Consider the following 24652-nt stretch of genomic DNA (forward strand, 5'->3'; position numbering starts at 1 on the left):
ATAAACACACCCTCAGACTCCCTCTCTCACAAACAAGGAAGCACCCTCACATAAACACAATTCCTTTTTCACACACACACACAAACTCCTCCACAAATCTCCTCACATAGACTCCCTCTCTCTGGCACCTACACCCATGCACCCTCACACATTCTCTCTCTCACCCCCCAGGCTCTTAAACACACAGGCTCACTCTCCCCAGGGCCTGCTCCAACTTCGCTGCGAGCAGGATGGTCTCCACTTGCGGCACACCGGGGCTGTTCCATCTTCACCGCAAGCACGACAGCCTCCTCTCGCGGCATGCCAGGGCCTGCTCCTTCTTCGCCGTGAGTAGGATGGGCTCTGCTCGCAGCACACGAAGGCCTGCCAAATTCTGCGCAGCTGGGGAATTCTGCACAAGTTCTGTGCTCCGCAGTAGCACAGAACCCCCCCAGGACTAACTCTTGTGAAGCAGGAGTACCCTCACTCTTCACTACCCACATTTCTAGGAATCTATTGAACATGTCCTTCAGCAGACCTGCCAGCACATCTCTGAGCTTCCTCAGTATCCTGGGATGTATCTCATGGCCTGGGGTCCACTTTCAGTCTGCCTAGCTCCTTCCATATGTTTGTCTAATCCCATCCCCATTCTTCTCAACCAGCAATGGTCCTTCTCCAGGGTCTTCTTTAGTGAAGACTGAACTGAAGTATTAGTTTAATATTTCTGCCATTTCTTTGTTTCTCTCCACCATTTAGTTTCATGCTATCACTTCTGGCCTCCCTTCTTTCTCTGATATATCTGAAAATCATTCCCCAGGAGGAAGCCATGCAATGACATCAGAGATATCTAGACCAGATATGAGCAAACGCTGAGCCACAGCCCCCCTACCATTCATACAATTGATTCGGGCCCCCCAAGATTGGCCACTTCACTAAAAATATATATATGAAGGATATCCACCAGGCAGCCACACTGCCAGTCACAGGCTCAAAACCCCCATTTTGTTTCTCTCCAAGTTGCTGAAAGGAGTAAGCTCTCATTCACACACACACACAGGGAGGCAGACACTCCACTCCCAGAGAGAGACAGATACTCCATATCCAGACAGATACAGAGACACAGAAACCCCGATACCCGGAGAGGCACAGAGATAGACATAAGAACATGCCATGCTGGGTCAGACCAAGGGTCCATCAAGCCCAGTATCCTGTTTCCAACAGAGGCCAAACCAGGCCACAAGAACCTGACAATTACCCAAACACTAAAAAGATCCCATGCTACTGTTGCAATAGCAGTGACTATTAGCATACCATAGTTAGACAGAAAAACACAGACTAACCACTCCCAGAGAGAAGACGGACGCAGCACAGACAAAGTCAAAGCGTCACAGACACACCAGACAGACCCAGCACACCCAGACATACCACATCGCACAAACAGAAAGAGATCACACCCAGGGACCACAGCACACCAAACAAACAGCTGGAAAAGGTTTAAAACTAACTTAGGTGGCAGCCAAAATATTTTAAGAGCCGAGAAAAACTCCATCTCACCCTGCCCAACATTTTTTTTTTTGCTTTTCTACTGTTTTCACCAACTTTTCCTATTTCTCTTGTTTAGTATTTTTCTTAGTTTGCTTGTCTTTTCAATTTTCTCATGTTTTGATTTACTTATTTAGCTTCTTTTTTTTTTATATATTTGTGCCTTTATTCTCCCTTCCACCTCCTCATTCGCTCCGGCCTCTTTGCCCATTCCCCCTCTCTTACCCTCACCACTTTTCCCCAGCAGGCATCAGCTGTGATCTCCCTCCCTCCGACAGCAGGAACTCCCGGGCTGAGGCCTGAGGTGGCAGTTGTTCCCCGGGTTGTGGAACACCGCAGCGGCTACTCCCATGTCCAGTTCTGCCACAGAGCAAGTGGCTCCCCCACCCAGCTCCACCACGACAGAAGCAGCTCCTCTCCCTGGCCCGTGGAAAAAGAAGCATGGCAAAGCTGTGGCATTGCTTACAATGATGGCACTACGTTCTGGCAGCTCCAACCCCGCCCCCACAGCACTGACACTTCGACAGCACAGGCATTTTTTTTTTTTGGATCCTTGTTCGGGAAGCCAATGTGCCCCACTTCAGGATTATTCAGGTCCCATCCTCCCTCCTCCATCCCCAGTTGGCTCATCTCTGATCTAGATGAAGGCTAGGAATGCACAGCAGAAGGTGTCAAAACCAGCCCCAGTTTGACTTATTAGTAGGAGAGCACACAAAAAACCCCAATTCGTTTCGGCTAGCATTTTGTTTCATGAGCGTGCCCCCCCCATCATTTTTTTTTCCATTTTGTGTTTTTGGTTTATGAAAAAAAGTGCAAACTAATTGCAAATACCGGTAGTGTGCACATGCACAGGTTGCAAACAGTATGCACTATTTCACTAAACCAGAGACACCCCCCCCCCCAGGAGGCAGCAGATATCCCAATAAAATCCATATTTTATTTAAACAAACATAGGCTCCCCCCCCAAACCTTCCCATTTCCCCACCTGCCATAGCCCACCCTCCTGAGCTCACCTAAATGCCCCTGATTGTGTAAGTGGGGGCCTGGGAGCAACCCCCGCCTCCCAGGCCTTGTGGCCACCATTATTCAAAACAGCATGGGCTTCCCATTGCCCCACTATGTGACAGGGGCTTCCCAATGGCGGCAGTAGCCCCTGTCCCAAAATGGAGCAAAGGGTGGCCCATGGGAGAACTAGGACCAGCAGTGGGGAGAGCAGGAAGGCTGCTTCCGGACCTCCACTAGACCCACCAGGGACATTTTGGTGAATCCAAGGGGGAGGGTGGGTCAGCTGGTGATGAATATTTTAAATAATGGGGTAGTGTTGGGGTGGGACCTGTGAATATTTTTTTTTTTTTTTTAATAAAATATTGCTGTTTTGGGCACACCAAAAAAACAATAGAAAAAACATTAAATTTCATGTTTTTTTATATCATTAAAAAAAAAAATAGTAAATAAAATATTGTTGCCATTTCCTATTTAGTTTCAAATGAATGCATATCCCTAGTGATTAACCTGTCTTCTCAACAGAGATGACATTAAACAGGGCTAGGATCTGGCACAAAGAGGCTTCATTCATATCTACCTAGCATTTTTGTCCCCCATTTTATAACACCTCCCAACTTACTTTATTCCAGTCTTTGCAGCAAAAGTTCTCAACTGGGAGGGGGTGGGGGAGATTCATTCACTGGGGCTGTTTCCAGAATCCTTACATCTGGTTGCTGTGTGTTGCAGTTACACAATGGCAGACTCCCCCTTCCTGCCATGGGGTGCTAATCCAACCCTGCAGCAGCCTTTGCCCTAACCAGCTTTGGGGAGTGCAAAAATCAGAGCCAGATCTGAACTCAGATCCCTCAGCATGGCCGGGCCGAGCAGAGCCCCTCAGTTGACCCAGTTTGCATGCATGGAGTGGCTGCCTGAGCTGGTTTTCAGAAATAAAGGATACCCCAGTATTCCCTACACAGGTCATCTGCTGCCTTTGCCTATGCACAGCCCATCATAACACATTAGCATGGCCCAGATTTTGCTTTTGGATGTGTAATGGATTTCATGTTTATCTGGATTCCTTGATCCTACAATCACTAGTCATAGCATTGATGCAGATGATTTATGGGTAAACACTTAGCTGATATGCAGTCTTGGTTTTTCCGTATTCTATTTATATATTGGCTTTTGGATGTTTTGTACAATTCTGTGTATTTTTAGAAACTTCTTTACATATTTTGTTAGAATTGTGTATTTTATCGCTTAGACCTACAGGTTGTTTTTTTTAATGTGTGTATTTCACTGGTTGTATTTTAACACAGTTGCAGTCCACAGTCGTCTCTGAGGTGGTGGGGGAGGGGGGGGGGGAGATGGAATATAAATAAAATCATCAAATGATGATAGTTTACATCATTGTGAATTGTTTGTTTCTTAATTTGGAAGACTTGTCCTCAAGATGAAAAGGGGAAAACACAACTAACCAATCCAGCTGGTCCACGTAGCACAATGATGATTCCTGGATGAACAAATGCAGCTGAATTCTGAAAATGTAGTTGGGATGTACACGTGCTGCATTAGACAGGAAAATTTCAAACCATGCTCAGAATTTGAACACCTCCATTGACAGTGAGGGTAAAAGCAGATAAGCAGTTTTCTGAAAATAAATTCTTCGCTTGTAGATGAGTAAGCGTCATTCAAAGCATACAGCCATAGGGTTCAGATCAGTTTTATAGACTCGTGCTCATTTCTCTTACTGTTTCCCGTCTTGGCCACACTTCTCTAAGTAAGGGATGCAATGGTTTTAATATTAATTATAGCATTTTAATGTTTTGAATTTAGTTTTAATATTTTGTATTACTTTTTAAATTATTTATGCTATGTGAACCGTGGCGATGGAATTACTGTGCAACGATATACAAAAATTGTATAAATAAATGTGGCGGATCTAGTATGGAATAAAACACGGCTTTATGTTCCTGCTTTCTGATGTTTCTCTTTTTGTTCAATTCCAGCACTATACACCAGTCCTTAGGGCCGTGAATAAGGGGAACAGAGTCCCCACAGCCCTCCAGAGAGCCTGGGTACAGGAGGAACCCAGTTCACAACCCAACCCTACCGTGGGAAGCTAAGCTCACATTTTTGTGCCATTCCTTTTCTATACACAAAATGTTAAGCCTGGATGTTTCTTGTGGCTGTTATATTTATACACCACCTTCCTTAGACATAGTCCAACCAAAAACTATTCACAAAACACAAATATGCAATAAATAGCAATACATCATACAAATACATAAACACAACAATCTACATCAAAATATATCAAAAGTACAAATGCATCAAAATATAGGGGTAGATTTTCAAAAAACGCGAATAGGCGTACTTTTGCTGGCGCATCAGGCGCCAGCAAAAGTACGCTGGATTTTAGTAGATACGCGCGGAGCCGCGCGTATCCACTAAAATCCTGGATCGGCGTGCGCAAGGCTATGAATTCTGTATAGCCGGCGCGCGCCGAGCCGCACAGCCTACCCCCGTTCCCTCCGAGGCCGCTCCGAAATCGGAGCGGCCTCGGCGGGAACTTCCTTTTGCCCTCCCCTCACCTTCCCCTACCTAACCCACCCACCCGGCCCTGTCTAAGCCCCCCCCTTACCTTTGTCGGGGGATTTACGCCTCCCAGAGGGAGGCGTAAATCCCCCGACAAAGGTAAGGGGGATTTACGTAAGGAATTTGTTGCCGGGACGCGACCTGGGGGCGGGTCCGGAGGGCGCAGCCACGCCCCCGGACCGCCCCCGGAACGCTCCCGACATGCCCCGAAAACGCCGCACAGTTCGGGCCCGCCCCCCTCTGAAAACCCCGGGACTTACGCGAGTCCCGGGGCTCTGCGCGCGCCGGTAGGCCTATGTAAAATAGGCTCACCGGCGCGCAGGGCCCTGCTCACCTAAATCCGCCCGGTTTTGGGTGGATTTAGGCGAGCAGGGCTTTTAAAATCCGCCCCATAATGAACAGCTACAGCAGACGTGGCCAACTCCAGTCCTAAAGAGCCACAAAGAGATCTGTTTTTCAAGATATCCACAATAAAACAAGCCATACTGGGTCAGACCAAGGGTCCATTAAGCCCAGCATTCTGTTTCCAACAGTGGCCAATCCAGGCCATAAGAACCTGGCAAGTATCCAAAAACTAAGTCTATTCCATGTTATTGTTGCTAGCAATAGCAGTGGCTATTTTCTAAGTCAACTTAATTAATAGCAGGTAATGGACTTCTCCTCCAAGAACTTATCCAATCCTTTTTTAAACACGGCTACACTAACTGCACTAACCACATCCTCTGGCAACAAATTCCAGAGTTTAATTGTGCATTGAGTGAAAAAGAACTTTCTCCGATTAGTTTTAAATGTGCCACATGCTAACAGATTCACATCTACCTGTTCTACACCTCTCATGAACACCACCAACTTCCAGCACTCAAACTGTAACCACCTTACCTAAGAAAAGGCAATACTGAAAATATTACACCAGGCCTTAAAACTCCAATACTCCTTCTGTTAGGAAAACAGGACAAGCCAGGCTACTATACAGCCCTACACAGAAACTACACATTGCTGAAATACCTCACCTCAGTCACATGTGCAGACCTTAACCTAAGAAAGAAGAGAGAGACCATAAAGCATAACTAGAAACATGCAGACAAAAACTGAACTGGAAACCACAACAAGCCAGAGACAGTATGCAGTAATAGCAATGGCTATTTTCTAAGTCAAATTGATTAATAGCAGGTAATGGACTTCTCCTCCAAGAACTTATCCAAACCTTTTTTAAACACAGCTACACTAACTGCACTAACCACATCCTCTGGCAACAAATTGGTGCTGAAACTGTCAAATGAGGACACAAGTAAGTGGGGAGAGATGTAGAAGAAAGGGGAAAGTAGGGTTTGATAAGGGTGGAGATGCAGATAAGATGCCAGATCAAAAGACCTTTATAAAAAGGTGGATATCGTGATGCCCAGAAAGAAAATTGATGTCACTTTACCACACTTTATGCCTGGCAAATGTTAGATAATCTGTAACATTAGGCGAAGACTGCTAATGTTTTTCTGGTAGAGATGTCAGAGAAAAAGAAGATGTTTCTTCCCGTTTGTTTTCCTATTTTTTCCACAAACAGGCAAAAAAACGAAGATTGTCAAGTGGGAAAATTAACAAAGATGTTTCTGAAGGAAAGGATGGTGAACTATCTTCAATGTTGTGGGTTGCAGGATCCAAGGCAACAGTTACCAGAGAGAGGTCCTGTCAAACAAATCTGACTGACTTTTTTGATGGGGTGACTCAGTCAGGGGCTGTGTGTGCTTGAGCACCCCTAATATTGGCTCCTGTACTCCTGCAGATTGTGAGTTGAGAGCTCCATGCTAGCATGTAGGGATGTATGTGTGTGGGGGGGGGGGGAGGCAGTAAGGAAGCTTTTGTCTCCTTATTACTGAGCCCACCTCCCTTTGCAGCCTATTGGCTGGTTATGTAAAGTTTGACCAATGGGGCTGCAGGAGAACAGGCAAGACTCCCCTTGCAACCTATTGCCTGGCTTTGGATTGTGTGACCAGTGGGCTGCGGGGGAAGACAGGTACTGTACTTCTGGCTCCCACCTCCCCCTGCATCCTACTGTCTAATCAGTGAGCAGCAGGGGACCAAAGACTGATAGGTGTAAGACAGACAGGCATCCTGAGGTGGGGGGGAGGGGGGACTGGCAAAGGGAAAGAGGTACAAAAGAGCTATAGGGAGGGTGAAACAGGAGCTGAGAGAGAACTGCTGGGAGATGGTTTAAAAGGGGATACTGGCTGGGAGAGCGAGAATACTGCTGCAAGGATCTGGGGAGGAATTCTGGCTGGGAGAAGAAATGAGGAACTGTGAGGGGAAGACGGGCAGAGGATCTGTGGGAGAGGGGAGCTAGGAGAGCAGCAGAGAGGGGACAAGGTCTGTGAAAAGGGGAAGTAGCTGAGAGAAGGGAAAGGAGCTACAGGCTGGGAAGAGGACATGGGCTGTAATAAGGGGAGCAGAAATGAGGCGTTAGGGAAAGGAAACTTAAGAGGAAGAGAGGTGAACTGGAAAAGGAGCTGTGTGGATAGGAGGGAGGGGCTGATAGGGGAGAGAGGCTGTGAGAAGAGAGAAACATGAAGAGGAAATAAGAGAGAGCACCAAGGAGGTGAGAATAAGAGGAAGTGAGAGAATATGATGAGCTGTGGGGAGAGCACCAGTGGACAGGAAGAGAAATTCACATGGAGCAAAGATAAAAAACAAACAAAAATCAGAAGACCAGAAAATAAGATTTAAAACAAAAGGAAGAAAAGGAGGCAGAGAGGAAACAAAGAGAAAGACAGGAGCAAGCAGAGACAGAAGATAGCATCAAAGTACAGGCACAAAGGTTGGATAACTGTTTATTTGGAGTTTGCTGGAGGAGGTATCTGCCCTTTTCTTCCAGTCCTGCAGTCACCAGGGTAATTAAGGTATTTTACAGAAAAGAGGAGGTGACTTGCAATATCATTGGCTCAAAAATCGCTTTCTTAAAAAATTGTAACTCCAGTATTGGGAAGGGCTGCCATCAGGGCTTGAATGGAGGGGAAATTGAGGTAAACATGGTTCCCCTTCCTCACAAAAATAAAACAGTCCCCCGTTATATCCTGCAGGAGACAGCAGTTATCTCTGGGGGTTTCACATCAAGTGCAGGAAGCACCACATGCAGCTGTGGGGAATGCTGCCTGCTAGAGCTCAGGACCAGGAAGTGGAGGGCCTTATGTGGACTCTGCAGGAATGGAAGTGGCTCTGGTCTGGAATCAGTGTCCGGAGAAGTGCTGCAGGGGTTGGAAAGTCAGGAGCAGTTCCAGGAAGAAAGAAAAAGTGCCCGGGCCGAGGGCAGGCAGAGTAGGGAAGCGATCCAAGCCTGTGGGGAGAAGGGGGAGATCACAAACGGAAAGCTGAGCTGCCAATGAAGGGAAGCCTAACATGCTGATGACGGACAGGTGAAGCAAGCCTGCAGAGGAGGAACCTGTGGGGGGAGTGGAGGGATGGGATAGCAACTGGGAGAGGAACAGAGTGGGAAATGGGGGGGGGGGGGGGGCAGCACTGAGCAGGCCAAGGAGATGTAGCACATGGAGCTAAATATAAAATTCAAATTATGCCCAAGCAGGAAGGGGAGAGTTAGGAGTGAAGAGAAAAAGATGGGAGAGGAGGAGGAGATTAGGAGAATGAGAGAAGGGCAAGGGAGTTGAGAGAAAGTGATGGTGCCACATGATGGTGGGGGAAGAAGCTGTGGTACGGATGGGCTGTTGAGGGGGGAGGAGAGTGGGGGGGGGGGGGGAGAATGACTACTGGGTTTTCCCTAGTTTTTGTTTTGGGCACATGAGTCCTCCACAGGTCTACGTTTCCTGTTTCTCTTAGGACATAAGAACATGCCATACTGGGTCAGACCAAGGGCCCATCAAGCCCAGCATCCTGTTTCCAACAGTGGCCAATCCAGGCTTCAAGTTCCTGGCAAGTACCCAAACACTAAGTAGATCCCATACTACTGATGCCAGTAATAGCAGTGGCTATTTTCTAAGTCAACTTGATTAATAGCAGGACTTCTCCTCCAAGAACTTATCCAATTCTTTTTTAAACCCAGCTACATTAACTGCACTAACCACATCCTCTGGCAACAAATTCCAGAGCTTAATTGTGCATTGAGTAAAAAAGAACTTTCTCCGATTTGTCTTAAATGTGCTACATGCTAACTTCATGGAGTGCCCCCTAGTCTTTCTACTATCCGAAAGAGTAAATAACCGATTCACATTTACCCATGAGTACTACATAGGCTGGTCAGTAGCACTCACAACCTCCTGTGTTCTGGTTTTTCTTTTTCACTGGGGGAGCTGTAGTTTGTGTTGAGCTTTCTATTTTCAAATGTTGGCTCCTGTGGGATGACTAAAGAAATGGGTGAAGGATGAGCACTTGATATGATTGATCTGGACTGATACTGTCCCATGCAGGAGGCTCATGTACAAAATGAAAAGTGTGGGAGTGGGCCCTAAGTTGTTGGAATGGATTAGAATTTGGTTCAGTGTGACAGACCACAGCAAGTGGTGGTAAGTGGAGCCTCCTCTGAGGAGAGAAGGGTAACAAGTGGAGTGCCTCAAGGGTCGGTGCCAGGGCCAGTTCAGTTTGACATCTCTGTGAGCGATACTGTGGAAGGGTTAGAAGGAAAAGTTTGTTTTTTTTGCAGAGGACATCAAGATCTGCAATGGGGACACCTGAAGGAGAAGAGGGAATGAGAAGCAATCTAAGAAAGCCTGAGGAGTGGTTGAAGTTTTGGCAGCTGGGATTCAATTCCAAGAAATTCAGAATTAACATTTTGGGTGCAGAAATCCAAAGGAATTGTATGTGATTGGGTCAGGGGAGGGGGAGACTGATATGAATGGTCCGAGAGAGAGACCTCAGGGTAGCAATGTCTGATGATCTGAAGGTGGCAAAGCAAGGTGACAAAGCGCTGGCTAAAACCAGAGGGACTCTGGGCTGCATGGAGGCATAACTAACAGGAAAAAGGTGGTGATAATTGCCCCTGCCCAGGTCTCTCTTGAGGTCTCTGCTGGAGTACTGTGTTCAGTTCTGGATACCGTATCTCAAAGAGGACAAACTTGGGAAGGAAAGAAAGAGCCAACCATTACTCAATAAATGGCCCCTACCTGCTGGAGCTAGGGTGGCACGGGCACCAGGTTCCAGACAGAATCGCCATTCTGTGACTCTGCAATGCGGGGCAGGGCCAGGTTATACGTTTTAAAATAAAGGGGGGGGTTGGATACCTGGGTAGTTGCAAACGCAGGTTCATGGTGCTAGTGCCCAAAAGAGGCAGATTCTAACTGGGTTAGATTAAAAATAAATTTAAAAAAAATATATAGAAAGATCACTGGGCTGCCCAATAAATGCGAAGTGTTCATCTCATCCTTAGATGTGATGGGTTTCGCACAAATCATACACTCTCCGACCCACAAGGCCGGACATACCCTAGACCTGATCTTCACCAACTCCTCCATCAACACCATCCACTCCCCCTCATGCCCCCCTGTCCCCTGGTCTGACCACTCCATTATAAAAACTACCCTTGCACTTCAACTGCCATCCCCCTCCACTATATCTCAACTCAAACCCTTCCAGTTCCGTAAGACCTGCTCCTTAGACACGCTCACCACAGCTTGCTCAGACATCCCCAATCTTTTTGACTTAAAGTCAGCTGACAACGCTGTCTCTTCCTGGGCAGAGATTACCCTCAATATTGCAAACAAACTGTGCCCCATCTCACAAAAAACTGTTATACCAACCCATACAAACAAAAAACCTTGGTTCACCCACAAACTCAAGAACCAAAAAATCCACCTCAGATCAGCTGAAAGACGATGGCGAAATCACCCCTCTCCTGCTACTAAAACTATCTACTACCAACTCATGCATGCCTATAGAAATGCTATTCAAAAAACAAAAAAAGAATATTACGCCAAGAAAATTCACCACTTACAATATAACCCTAAGGCCCTTTTTACCTTAATTTCCAATCTCACTAAACCCAATTTGACACTACCTCAGGAACCCCCTACACAAATACGTTGCAATGAAATAGCTCTTTTCTTTAAGAATAAAGTGTCCAATATCACTGCTAAGTTCTCTCCGAACACTAATAATATAACACTCCCCATCATCCACACGTCCGCCTCACTTTCATCTTTCGAACTCTCCTCATCTCTTGAAATAGAGAACATCTTAAAAAAGATGAGACCATCCTCCCATCCCCTTGAAACCATTCCCACCAAATTCTTACTTTCTATTCCCAAAACCATAGCTACACCACTTTCCAAAATCGTTAACCGTTCCCTTAGAACAAGGCCTGGTCCCTAACCCTCTAAAACAAGCTGTTGTCAAGCCTATCCTAAAAAACCCTCTTTTGATCCCACCAACCTATCTAACCTCAGACCCATCTCCAATCTCCCTTTCCTTTCCAAAGTCCTGGAGAAACTGGTAAACTCCCGTCTTTGACTACCTAGAACAATACAATATCCTCCCACCAACACAATATGGTTTTCGCAAACACCTCAGCACGGAAACCTTACTCCTCTCCCTAACAGACACTCTAATCAAAGGATTGGACGCTGGCAACTCCTATCTCATCGCTATGCTTGATATTTCTGCCACTTTCGACACCAATCACAACATCCTTTTCAACACTCTCAACAGTATTGGGATCTCCGGAACAGCCCTATCATGGATTAAATCATACCTCCAAAATCGTAGTTACACAGTCATCACTGACAATATAGAATCCTTCCCTGTAAACCTAGACTGTGGTGTCCCCCAAGGCTCCTCCCTATCTTCTACCCTGTTTAACATTTATATGCTCCCTCTCACCAACCTTCTTTCTAAGCTTGGTTTCACGCATTTCATCTATGCAGATGATGTGCAAATCCTCATCCCTTTCACAAATTCCATTCTCACCGCTCTCCAAAATTGGGAAACCTGTCTTGCCTCCATTAACCAACTCCTCACTGATATGCACTTGTCTCTCAACCCCCAAAAAACTGAACTCCTTTTCATCTCCTCCAAACACTCATCAATACCTATACCCTCCACCCTCTCCTCTTCCACTTTCCCAACCTACACACGAAACCTGGGGGTCATACTTGATAACCAACTCACCTTCAAACCCTACATCAAATCTATCCTCAGCAACTGCTACTTCAAGCTGCAAACCCTTAAAAAACTCAAACCTCTACTTTACTTCTCCGATTTCCGTACTGTACTCCAGTCTATCATATTTTCTAAAATAGTTTACTGCAACGCTCTCCTCCTTGGCCTCCCTGCTTCTTCCATCAAACCTTTGCAACTACTTCAGAATGCTACTACACGTATCCTCACAAATGCCAATAAGAAGGACCACATCACTCCCACCCTGATTGATCTCCACTGGCTTCCTATACAATCACGTATCCTCTACAAAACTCTTATCCTCATTCACAAAAGCATCACCAATGAGCATTACTTCATCACCAATGAGCATTACAACTTCCTCATACTTCCACAAGACCAACTCGCCCCTCTCTCCGTGGAACCCTCTGCGCTCCCTCTATAAAATCAACTAGACTCATCTCTACAACAAACAGAGCCCTTTCACTTGCCGGCCCTACCCTCTGGAACTCCATGCCCCCAGACTTATGCACTGAAACCTCCACACCCAAATTAAAAAAAAAACTCAAGACATGGCTCTTCCTACAAGCCTACCCCTCTTTATCCTCTCATGCTAACTCTTCTCAGTCTGTGACCCACCGCTAAAAATCTCATTGCATTATATCAGGCCTCCCAAATTTTTCCCCTGTTCTTTCCCCCAAATAAGAATCAGCAATCTCAATGAACCCTGTACATAGCCTCTCTCATTGTTATTTTTGTTTATCCCCCTCTCCTAACTTAGTTGAATTTAACAACTAAATTTTTTGGTTGATTGTTGTATACTTGTTGATTGTTCTTTTGTTCTTTGTAAAGGCCATGCCTATTTATACTTTTGTTCTAAGTTATCTGTAAACCAATACAATGTGCAAATGGTTGTCGGTATATAAAATCTTTAAAATAAATAAATAAATAAATAAACAACATAGTTAAAAGAAACAGACTAGTTGAAAATGATTCCTTTATAAGGTTTAGGAGTGTTAAATGATGCAAGTTTGACTCCATTAAAGTTCCATCTCCAGGCAATGATCAACTGTGCAGCAGTGTCTCAGGAAAGCAACAAATTGCTTCTAAAAGTCTGCATCTATAAACTTCTAATAGCCATTAAAAGAGACCTCTAACCAATCACACCGTTTTCTTTCATAAAAAAAAAAAAAAAAAGCACATGGAGAGAGGGGTTTTGATTACTCAGTCATGCTAAAGAGGGGTTTCTGCCACTATCCAAGCTAAAAATGGCTTCCATCCAGTATCATGCCACGTAGATACACGCCTGGTGGTACACGCACAGAGACATTTCTATATGTACATACAGGCTTAGCAGGCATCGTTCAGAGCGATAATGGTGTGTATGTAAAAGGACTCGTAAAACAGGTTGCTAGAGATGGCTTTGCATAAAATCAATATTTGTTTGACAATTCCGGGTACTTGACATTTCACAGAACAGATGAGCACGCTGCCTGCCATGCAGCGTGCATATGTCCAGACAAGACCAAGGCAGGCACATTCTCACGGCAGGAGCTTCATTCATTCCTGTCGTAGCGTAGACTGAACCGCTCAGATTATGGGAGATTGAAAACTGGAGTCAGCTGGGGGTCTACAACATTGCAGCGGCGACAAAACTGGGCAGACCAGATGGGCCTCAGCTACTGACAGGCTACGTTTTTGGTTTTGGTTTTCTTCGCCGACACGCTGGAGCAAGTGGGAAGTGAGGATGGGGGGGAGCTGGACAGCCCCCCTCCCCCGCCTACTCCCTTCCAGCAGGCCGCAAACCCTTGCACCTTTAAGAGGGCAAAGTCCACCTCTGCCTGACTGCCCATCGCGGATGTCCGAACACCCGACAACTCGATCCACTCTAGTTTCTTTGTAAGTTACAGAACCACACACCAACAAAATGTAAGCAGCCCTGACGTATTCTAGAACTTCAAATCACAAAACATAGGGAATGCCAAGAACAGAAACAATCTTTACCCCCATATTACCTGAATCCTGCACAGACCTCAAATCATATCTGATTAATACTCAAAAGCTGCCCTGCCCACCTGTCTTAAATGCTCTCAATCACGGGCTTGCTTGTATTAACTCCAAACCTCTCGTTTTTCCTAGATTGTAAGCACCAAGGAGTAGGGACTAGCCATTATGGGTATCTCTACAGAGCTGTGCAGACTGGTATATGATAAATAAAATATATTTCTGCCTCTTTTTTTTTCCCTGTGGCTATTTGTGTTATGTTTATTGTAAACCGGTATGATTTGTAGTCTCTACAGGAATGTCTGTATATAAAAGTTCAAAATAAATAAATAAATAAATATTTCATGGCTGCTCTTCCAAGTTTTCTCTGAGCTTGGAAATATTAATATGAATGCCCCATAGTATCACTAATTTTCATTCTGGTTTTTATTCTCACAGTAGTTAAAATATCTGGTATTCATGCTTTTTTAAAGATCCTTTCAGGTTTTGCTTGTGGTTATTTTGTAAAAAAAAATAAAATTATATACTTAATTGCTAACCTGTAATACAATGCTCTAATTTGACCGACCTGCTCCAAAAGGCAGAATAAAAATGCAAAACTGAAGGCTAGATTCAGCTTGAAGATTCTGGTCTAAAGTTAAAACACGCACTCCAATTAACACCCCTTCTGCCAGCAGTATTACAACAGCCAAAACACGATCTCCTTACTTACAGGCCAATGCTATACCGTGCACTAGCTGCAACACAAGGCTCAACCCGCGATTGGATGCGTGTCCAGCGCGTCCAAAACGTGCTTAGGTAATAGCCTCATCAACATGCATTTGCTATTATCTATTCACACCCCTCATGTAAACAAAAAAAAAAGAAAAAAGTGTGCCCAAGGCGCACATTTTTACTTACCAAGATTAACCCCTGCCCAGATCAGGTGTTAATTTTGGAGGAGCCCAAAAAGTGTACAGATATTAAGTGGCAATATTAAGACGGAGGAACTACAAAAATTAGAAATGTCCCAAAAAAAAAAGTGTGCAGGCAGTCAGGTTAGGAAAACGGATACTGTAAAATTGAGCGTCCATTTTCCTAATCGACTGATAGCCCGACTGAGCGCCCGCTGCCAAGGAGGCACTAGGGGCACGCAATTTCCCTCAGTGTCTCCTTTTTACCGTGGCAGCCCATTTGCATTTTGCACTGCGTGCCGGGAGAGGTGGATCAGCGCGCGTTAAGGGAGCGGGCGCTCAAACACAAGTGCCCCTTTAACGCGCACCAATATTGCATCGGCCTGTATGGAAGTAAAGGCTGTGTTTCACGGAAAGCTTTCTTAATAAGCCCTGGAAACTCTGCTCTTCCTTCCCACAACAGAACGAATGCCCTGATAAAGCGATTCTCCTTACAGATAGTTCTGCAAAAAACATAAAAGCAGGCCAAATGAACTCACTACGGACGCTCCCCACCCCCATCAACACTGCCTCTTTTTTTGGAGGGGGGAGCTGGAAATTCCTCAGTGCCGGCAGTAAAGCCTGCAGCTCTTCTGGGAATAACAAGATAGGAGGCATCTGCTCATCGCCGGGTCCATAGCAACTCGATTATAGCTCAGGAAACGGCAGGCTCCTCCCCTCCAGCATCGCTCCCTGTCTGCACAGCTAAGAACAAAAAAGAAAAGTCCGAAACGAAAAGCGCCGCGCGCTCACAGCAGTCCCATTACAGATCGTTAAAGGGGCAGGATGGGGGACCTCGGAAACTACCCCCTCACGGGCCCGCGGCGTCCAACCGGCTTTCACGATTTAGAACAAGACTTGGAAGGGCAGGAAGGGAGGAGGAGGAGAGAGGAGGTCCGAGCTGGAGAGGAGCAAGCGCCGGGGCCACCAAGTCTTAAACAGCTTCTGAAGTTCCCAGCCCCTGCTAGGTCCGAGGAGCAAGACAGCAGCGCAGGGAAACGAAACAAACGGTCGCACCTCCGAGCAGGGGGGAGGACACCATTGTTAATTATGTTACAAGGGAAAGATAAGAGTACTCTTTTTTTTGGAGGGGGCAAGGGGGGGGGGGAATGAGGGATGAGGGAGAGCGCTTTACAAAGCACTCTCCCACATCCATAAAAGTCTGTTAAATGCTAATCTCAACTGGATAAACCCCCCCCTCCTCCCCCATACTTCTAACAGACCTACTCGCCCAGCCCTACAAGGAACCCTCTGTAATCAATCAAATCTATCAAACTCTCATCTACCATGAGCAGAGCATTTTCACTAGCTGGCCCCACTATATGGAACTCCTTGCCACCTGAATTACGCATTGAGACCTCTACTCCTAAATTCAAAAAACAACTTAAAACTTGGTTGTTCCAGCAAGCTTATCCCATTTCCCCCCCTCCCACGCATAAAAAGCTCCAACAGCAAGCGAGTAACAATTCGAATAGCTGACCTGTTACCTCCTCCGCCGAACATGATTAAGAATGCTGTAAAAATACTCTACTTTGTAGTTATTGTATTATAGTTGGCGTATTTATTTATTTATTAGTATGCCAATCAGTTTTCTCTATAGTTATTGTTTCTGTATTGTTTCTGTATTTGCATATGATACCCCTTATTTAGTTATTTTGTCATTAGCTAATTTTCTGCAACTGTTACTTGTAAGGGCCCTGCCCAAAAGTTATTTGTTGATGTAAACCGATACGATGTGCGAACGGCTATAGGTATAGAAGAGACTTTAAATAAATAAAATAAAAACTCTCTGAAAATAAATTATATACTATATAAAATAGTGAACCTCCCATACCAGAACATAAGAACATGCCATACTGGGTCAGACCAAGGGTCCATCAAGCCCAGCATCCTGTTTCCAACAGTGGCCAATCCAAGGCCATAAGAACCTGGCAAGTACCCAAAACCTAAGTCTATTCCATGTTATTGTTGCTAGTAATAGCAGTGGCCATTTTCTAAGTCAACTTAATTAATAGCAGGTAATGGACTTCTCCCTCCAAGAACTTATCCAATCCTTTGTTGAACCCAGCCACACTAACTGCACTAACCACATCCCCTGGCAACAAATTCCAGAGTTTAATTGTACGTTGAGTGAAAAAGGAATTTTCCAATTAGTTTTAAATGTGCCACATGCTAACTTCATGGAGTGCCCCCTAGTCCTCCTATTATCTGAAAGAGTAAACAACAGATTCACATTTACCTGTTCTACATCTCTCATGAATACCACCAACTTCCAACCACCTTACCTAGGAAAAGGCAATACTGAAAATATTACACCAGGCCTTAAAACTCCAATACTCCTCCTGTTAGGAAAACAGAACAAGCCAGGCTGCTATACAGCCCTACACAGAAACTACACACCGCTGAAATACCTCACCTAGGTCACATGTGCAGACCTTCACCTAAGAAAGAATAAAGAGACCATAAAGCATAACTAGAAACATGCAGACAAAAACTGAACTGGAAACCACAAGCCAGAGACTGTATGTAGAGTAACAAAGGAAAAAGAGAATCTTTACCAGTCCTCATAAAATAAAGCAAGAAATATAAAAATCAATAACAGTAAAGCCATACTAATAAAAAGAACAGATTTCAAAATAGCTGATGAATGGAATATCCAATAATTAAAAACTCTAGACACCAATAAAATATTTCAGAACAGCAGACACAAAGACCCAATAATTAAAAATAAGGATAAAAAAAATGCTCTGCTCTCCATAACTGGAAACATTCAATTTCCAGGTGCCCTTAGATTGTTGTGAATTAGGAGGAGGGTTGCTTACAACTTTCTCTCAGTCACACACAAGCGCTCTCTCATACACACAGGCTCTTAATCATACATACACATGCTCTCACACATACAAGTTCTCAATTACACACATTTATGTTGTCACACACACAGGCTCTCAATAACTCACATACTTGCTGTCTCATACACATACACAGTATCTCAAACATATGCTTGCTCTCAAATCTAAAATGCTCTGTTAGAATACCAGTTTGGTTAATGTAAACAACTAAAATAAGTGAAAAATAGGGAAGAAACATTCCAAATATTTGCATCAGCTTTGTCAAAGGCTGTTGGCTCTCAGATAGGTGTCGTTTTATTTTCAAGCAACAAGGGCAAGCAGTCCAACCAAAAATAATCAATAAGGAAGGACAACAAAATTATTAATGTCCTTTATAACTTAAAATATTTTTAATGTATGCCAGGGCAGGGACCATGAAGCTGTTAACTTCGTTGGAACGCTGACACATTTGCCTGACATACAATAAAAATATTTAAAGTTATAAAGGACATTAATAATTTTCTTGTCCTTCCTTGTTAGATTCTTCATTGTTTTATTTTCACACATGAATTAAAATGATATAAAAAGCCTTTTCGCAAAGTGATAACTTTCAGAAAAAAGTTTTTAAGTTCCTAATTCTGACAAAATAAAAACAGCGGCAGAATTCTAATGACTACAGCCCATGTTAATTCCTGCAGATTTGCGAGGGCTCAGGTTTATTTGAATTGCTTTTTAAAGGAAAAAGGAGCTTAGAAACCATAACAAGGGAATTGTACAATTCTATGCAGGAACAGAGCAGCCAATCTGCCAGTTATGAGGCTGGCTCCAAGGCAAATGGTACCCCTCCCCCACAATTGGTCCCCATATATCACATATTTCTATGGAATATGCACACTTTATTGTTTATAACACTGAGCAGAATAAACATTTTCAAAATAAAACCTTTATTTTGTCCACACTGCAGGAACAACCACCAAAGCGTGTTACAACATATCAAAATTAAACACCTCTATCCAACAAATAAGTTAATGCAATAAGATCATACACGTACCAGTTAACACACAAACATACAAGACAGACCCAATACAATATCAATACTTTTACATATAACAATCATAAGAAATACCTTAAAAACAGAATAAAACATTCTTAACAATGCATATCTAAATCATCAAGATTCGGATATCAATATTTAAAAAAACAAGAATTCAGAGAAATACTAGATAAATAGCAGTCTTGGTACACATATTATAATCAATATCCAAAAAAGTAAGAAAAAAGTTTACTTAAATCAAAAAATAAACTTAAAACTTGACTTTACGAGCTTTTCTCTCAGCAAACTGCGTCACACCAATTGAGAGATCATGGTTTTCGCAATGTCATTCTCCATGGATAGTTCAGCAAGTGAAGAGCGCCTTTCAGCTATCCTGGTAGATTGTAGGTACGTTTTAATTTTAAGAAGCCACACTGAGTAACTGTACCTGGAAGTGTCAGAAGGATTGGCAGCGCTGCTCCAACATTTGAAAAGACATTGCTCACATTCATAGCATGTATATACTGCAAAACATCTTTTCCAGGCAATAACATATCACGTAAATGGATCAGTTCATCGCAAAGTTCTACACCCATAGCTCCATGAAGAGCAGCACAGTGCGAGCGTGGATCCTTTTTTACTGGCAGTCTCTCTAAATTGTACAAAATTGCCCAGGTATTTCTATGAGCTTCAAGCTGTTCAAATCATTGTTCATCTGATAGGCGAGCTGTGTCAACAAGAGTAAAGGAGAAATCACATTTGAATGTGTTTTCTGGACTACCAAGCTCCTTGTCATGACGCTTGTATTCAAATTGCCTTTTCTTGCAGCATTTGTATGGAGACTCCTTGAAAGTTGTTTTGGCATCAAGAAATTCTGCCATCTCCTTGGCTGCAATAATTGCATCTGTAAAACCGTCGTCTCTATAGGAGGTGATAAACTCAAAGCATTTTTTCATGAGTATAGTAGCACTTACTATCCATATCACTGCTTTGTATAGCTTTACTTGTCATTAACCTGAAATAGTATGCCATACCATACTGCAACTGATATTAAAAACAATGTCGGTTTGCTAGACATTGTACTTGATGGTGAAGCTATTCACCTACATCCCACATCCACATCAAGGCATCATGGATTTCTTTAGTATGATATTGAATAACCTTCGCACTGCCAACCTGACTTTCCCAGAGACTGGTTAGTGACTTAACAGCAAAGTGGATACAAGTTTTGTCAACATTTTCCATCTTTGAAAGGAGACAGAAAAAAAAATGCTGTAACACCAAAAAAGAGGAATACACTGCTTTGACAATAAAGTTGCATCTGAAACCACTAAACTGAGAGAATGATAGCCACAAAGTGTAAATGAAGCTCATGTAGGAACCATTGACATAGCCTTCACCCCTTGCAGCCAGTAAATGTTCTATAAGACTTTCTCCAGTTGATTCATCAACTGTCTTAAATCCAAGAAATTTTCCTTTACCAGGATAATTCCTTTATCTTCGACTACGAATCTCACAACAAAACTCTTTTCAGAGGGACTTTTATCAGTAGTGCAATATCAGAGAAATATTTAGCATTTATTAATCTATTTTGTATGTTCTCCAATACTTTGCTTCCCATTAGAGTATCTTTACTGTAATAGCAATCAGTACAGTACACTCTTTCAAAGGACATGCGTCTCAAATGTTCCCACATCACATCGTTATATATTCTAGAACATTTCCATTGTTTTCTTTAAACAACCTGTCACTAGAGCCTCGAAAAGCCAGGTTGTGCCTCAACAAGAAGAGTGTTATGGCTATCAAACGCTCAAGTACGGCCCTCCAACACTGCAGATCTCGATTAATATGAAATTGGCAGGCTATGAATCTTGATTCCATGTCCATCCTTGCACAGTAGGCTTTAAAATTACCTTTTCGTGTTGCATACGAATATCAAGCATGTGTTTCCAGTCATTGTACTCCATACTCCCAAGTGAAGAACCTGCACCAACACGAAAATTTACAGCAGAAGCAGGCGGCTTTGGCGACACTTTCAGAATAGACAAGCCAGCACCTTCACAGCTTCTTGCCATTTTCCACATTTTTTCCAGCATAGGCTTTAGAAAAAATGCCACTTATTTTCATCCAGTGTAAAATCCATATTTTCTAATTCATTCTGACCTGGAGAAACAATTAATTTTAAAAATTTGGAATGCAATTATTCTGGCCATAATGCAAGATCTAAAATACTGATAAGTGGCATATCTGGAATTTTTCCTTCTTTCAGTCTTCCACTTGAAGTTTCTTCAGAGTTACCTTCATTATTAACTAAATCTTGATGTGAAGGAGAATTGTGAAGCAAGGAAGAATCTACATCAACACTGTACATCTAATTCTGCAGTTTCACATGTCAACTGCAAGAATTTCATCACAGCTCCAGCATTTTTGTGTAATTGCGTTTGTTGCTAAGCTTTCTGTTTCTTATTTTGTGCCCCAGAAAGTTTTTTGGGAGGTACTGCGATTGACAAAAGGCACCTTCTTATAAAACCCTCACTGCTACAAACCATCTTGCCAGACCTGAAACACAAACTCATCATATGGCCTCAAAAATACATTGCAGATCTCCACGCATGTTTGAGTTCCTCCGTTTGGGCTTTATTTACTTGTTTTTTTGAGTCCTTGATCATTGTGATACCAGGCCGCAAGTTTGCCCATGACATCACTATTAACTGGATCACAAGAAGAGTGCTTCTATCTGAACAGGAGGATTCACAGAAAAGGAGATATAGTCAGGGAGGGAGACACCCTAAATTGGTGCCCCTGCACAGCTTCAACATAAAGACATAACTGAAATCCTAAGGTTTATGAAACCTGCATTTATGATAAAGCAAAAAGTCCATACGTTTTGTTATTCAGAGCCATAAAACTCACTCTGACCCAATATGGCAAATTATGTTCTTAAACTCACATTCGTTTGCAGCATGACACCTTCCTCCAACAAGATCTTTAGACAGAATAAGAGATTTGGATTTAGAGAATTTCATCTGCTACCAGACACAAGTAAGTTTCCATCGAGTGCCAAGTCTGAAATCACATTTCCCATCTTTCTTTCCTGACTACTTTTGCAAATTTATACATAAACAAATATTATTAAAACACTCCTAGAAAATGACTAAGGCTGTGCCAAAGACCAGTTTGGCATAAGATTATTTATTTCAGGGCTTGATTTCTAGTGGAACAGTCTGGAACCTCCTTTTCCTGACTTTAAGCGGCAGAGCAGCAGGGGTGTTCTGCTTCAGCCCCTCCTCTCCAGGCAGCCTGCAGGAAGCAGACAGAGCAAATCAAAGACGAGCTCTCTGCTCCTTAATCCAGCCCCTCCCTTTCTGAAGCCGACACTGCAGAGTAAACAATAGATACAAAAAAAAAAAAAAAAAGGGGGGGGGTTGAAACACTACTTTGAGACTAGTGGAAACTGAGCTGAGAGGGGGATGCAAATCAGTTCCGTCTCCCTTATGGAAACGGGGCAGAGTTGACTGTGTAAATCAGTTCCGACTCCCCGGCGGAAATAGAGCAGAGCTAGTGGCAGCAAAGATCATTTCCTGCCCTGGTAATATCACAGCAGATTACCTGGATGGGTTGGGAAAATGTTCACCCTACAAGTGGAAGCTAGGCGTCTAAAAACAGGGCCGCTGAAAACCAGGAGAGAAAGTTACACTCACCCAAACCTGCTCTTGGCCCCCTTTAACTTTCTCCTGTCTCACTGCTGTAATTTTACAGCATGCAGGAAAACAGCATTTAAGGATTGTACAAGGGAAAGCGAGCCAAACCAAAAATCTTTTCACTCCTGATGCTGTACGACTGAAAGCTTGCGACACGGGCCTTTGTCTAGTAAACACCCTTCAACCCCACAATTCAATAAAAGCTAGTTAACTATTTTCCACATACTGTATTTCCTCTTTAAATTGTATTGAATTAAAAAAAAATAAAAACTGAAGAGCAGTTCTCAAACCCAGACTGAAAATCTGGGTCCTTAGTGCTGCATCTTTAAAAGGAATTCCTGTGGGCATGTTTAGATTGAGGCGGGTGGGGACAATCAGGCTTCAACTATGAGCCTATTTTGTCTACCTTCTACCACCTGCACAATTCTGCCGTGTGCCTGTCTTTACGAAAAAGCAGAATATCAAATGCTTGCAAATAAATAGATAAATAAAAGTAAAGTGGACATAGCACCCCCCATGGCAGTTGTTCTTTGCTAGGCTGTTCTCGACTCCTCTTTTTCAAAATGGCAACTCTTCACTGGCCTGGACTCTGCTCCTCTCACACCCACCTAATGGTGGCAGCATTTTGTCATCCCGTACCTGTCACCTATCCTCCTCCCCCCCCCCCCAGCTGGTTTCCTGAACGTAGGCACACCATTGACCAATTTTAAGCTGGGTGACCTGGCATCTGGGATCTAGCTCCCCCCCCCAATTCCCTTCTCTATGGTCAATCCTCGTCACCTCTCCCCCCACCTCCCCAAAGCAGCCCCATCTGCCTCCCTCAAATCCCCTTCCAATCACACAGTTCAGACTTACAGGGAACATTGTCACCCCCTCCTCAGCCCCAACTATTCACTTTTACCCCCAAAAGTCTTCAGTCCACAGTACTCACTTTCACAATGCTCCACCACTGTCAACCTCATCTCCAGCTGATCCCCCACCTCTAAACTATCCCTTCTCCCCCACTAGTCTTCGCCAGCCAAGCTTCCCGTTCTCAGGCGCCCCTACCCTGCCGATCCTCCTCTCTCAAAAGCACCCAGGCTATTTTCTCCTCAAGCAACCGCACCCAGCTTGTCTCCCTCCCCCTCCATCAACTCAGCCGTCCCATAAATAAGCAGTAGCTCTAGAAGACAAATTTTATTTTAAACTATATTACTCACAGCTGCAGCAGTTATGGTTGCACTTCCCCTTTAAGAGAGGCAGAAGCAATTAGCAGTCCTTTGTTCCGATGCTGTGCCTGTGCACTGCTAAACCTGCCATACAGTGCAGGCGGGAGAGGGGTGAGTTCTGGGCTGGGTCAGAGCAGGTCCGGTGTCCTCTCCTCCCACAATTTTTTTTTTTTTGCCACTGTTGAAGTTAGTTCATTTTCAGTGGCGGCAGATTTTCTCCCTTCTCCCAGCTTTCTGACTTCTGGGGGCTGCCTGCTTTTGATGTAATTTCCTTTTTTTGCTGGTGGCCGTGCTAGTCTCCTCCCCTCTCCTCTGAGCGCAGACGTCAACTTTTTGAGACCCTGCCCTTCTGACCGGGCTGGGACGTCAAACAAATGTGCCGGAAAGGGGAGGCTGGGCTAAGCTGCGGGAGCAGGGAATTGTGAAGTGCACGACGGGCGCCCCCTCCTCTCACAGCGCCCAGCTCGCTCTACCCAAAGACCAGCCTTTTGTGTCACATCGATGCAGCCAGCCCAAGTCGCCAATATTTGCTTCAAGGACACAAGACAGAGAATGTTTTACAGCCAGTGAACATTCCCTCAAAAAATGCTGAAAATATTATGTATAAGTTAAACGGGATAAACACAGAAGATACAGCTAACTGAATACGAACAAGAAGTAGTTTCAGGGGTAATGTCTTCTAAAACCTAACTTTAGACAGCGTAACAGTGTGAATATATACATTCTTCTACCTTTCCCTCCATCACACAGTTCTGGA

General features: G+C 44.0%; 1 protein-coding gene across 1 annotated transcript in view; it reads right to left on the reverse strand.

Annotated features, from left to right (window-relative positions):
- Positions 1-24173, reverse strand: part of NCOA3 (nuclear receptor coactivator 3) — a 333167-nt gene extending 308994 nt beyond the window's left edge. Inside the window, exon 1 of the mRNA XM_029613911.1 lies at positions 23887-24173. The gene's annotated coding sequence lies outside the window, so the exon portion shown is untranslated. The remainder of the gene's footprint in view (positions 1-23886) is intronic.
- Between the last annotated feature and the right edge of the window lie 479 nt (positions 24174-24652).

Source organism: Rhinatrema bivittatum, chromosome 8 (assembly GCF_901001135.1).
Source record: "Rhinatrema bivittatum chromosome 8, aRhiBiv1.1, whole genome shotgun sequence".
In the NCBI taxonomy this organism is placed as follows: domain Eukaryota; kingdom Metazoa; phylum Chordata; class Amphibia; order Gymnophiona; family Rhinatrematidae; genus Rhinatrema; species Rhinatrema bivittatum.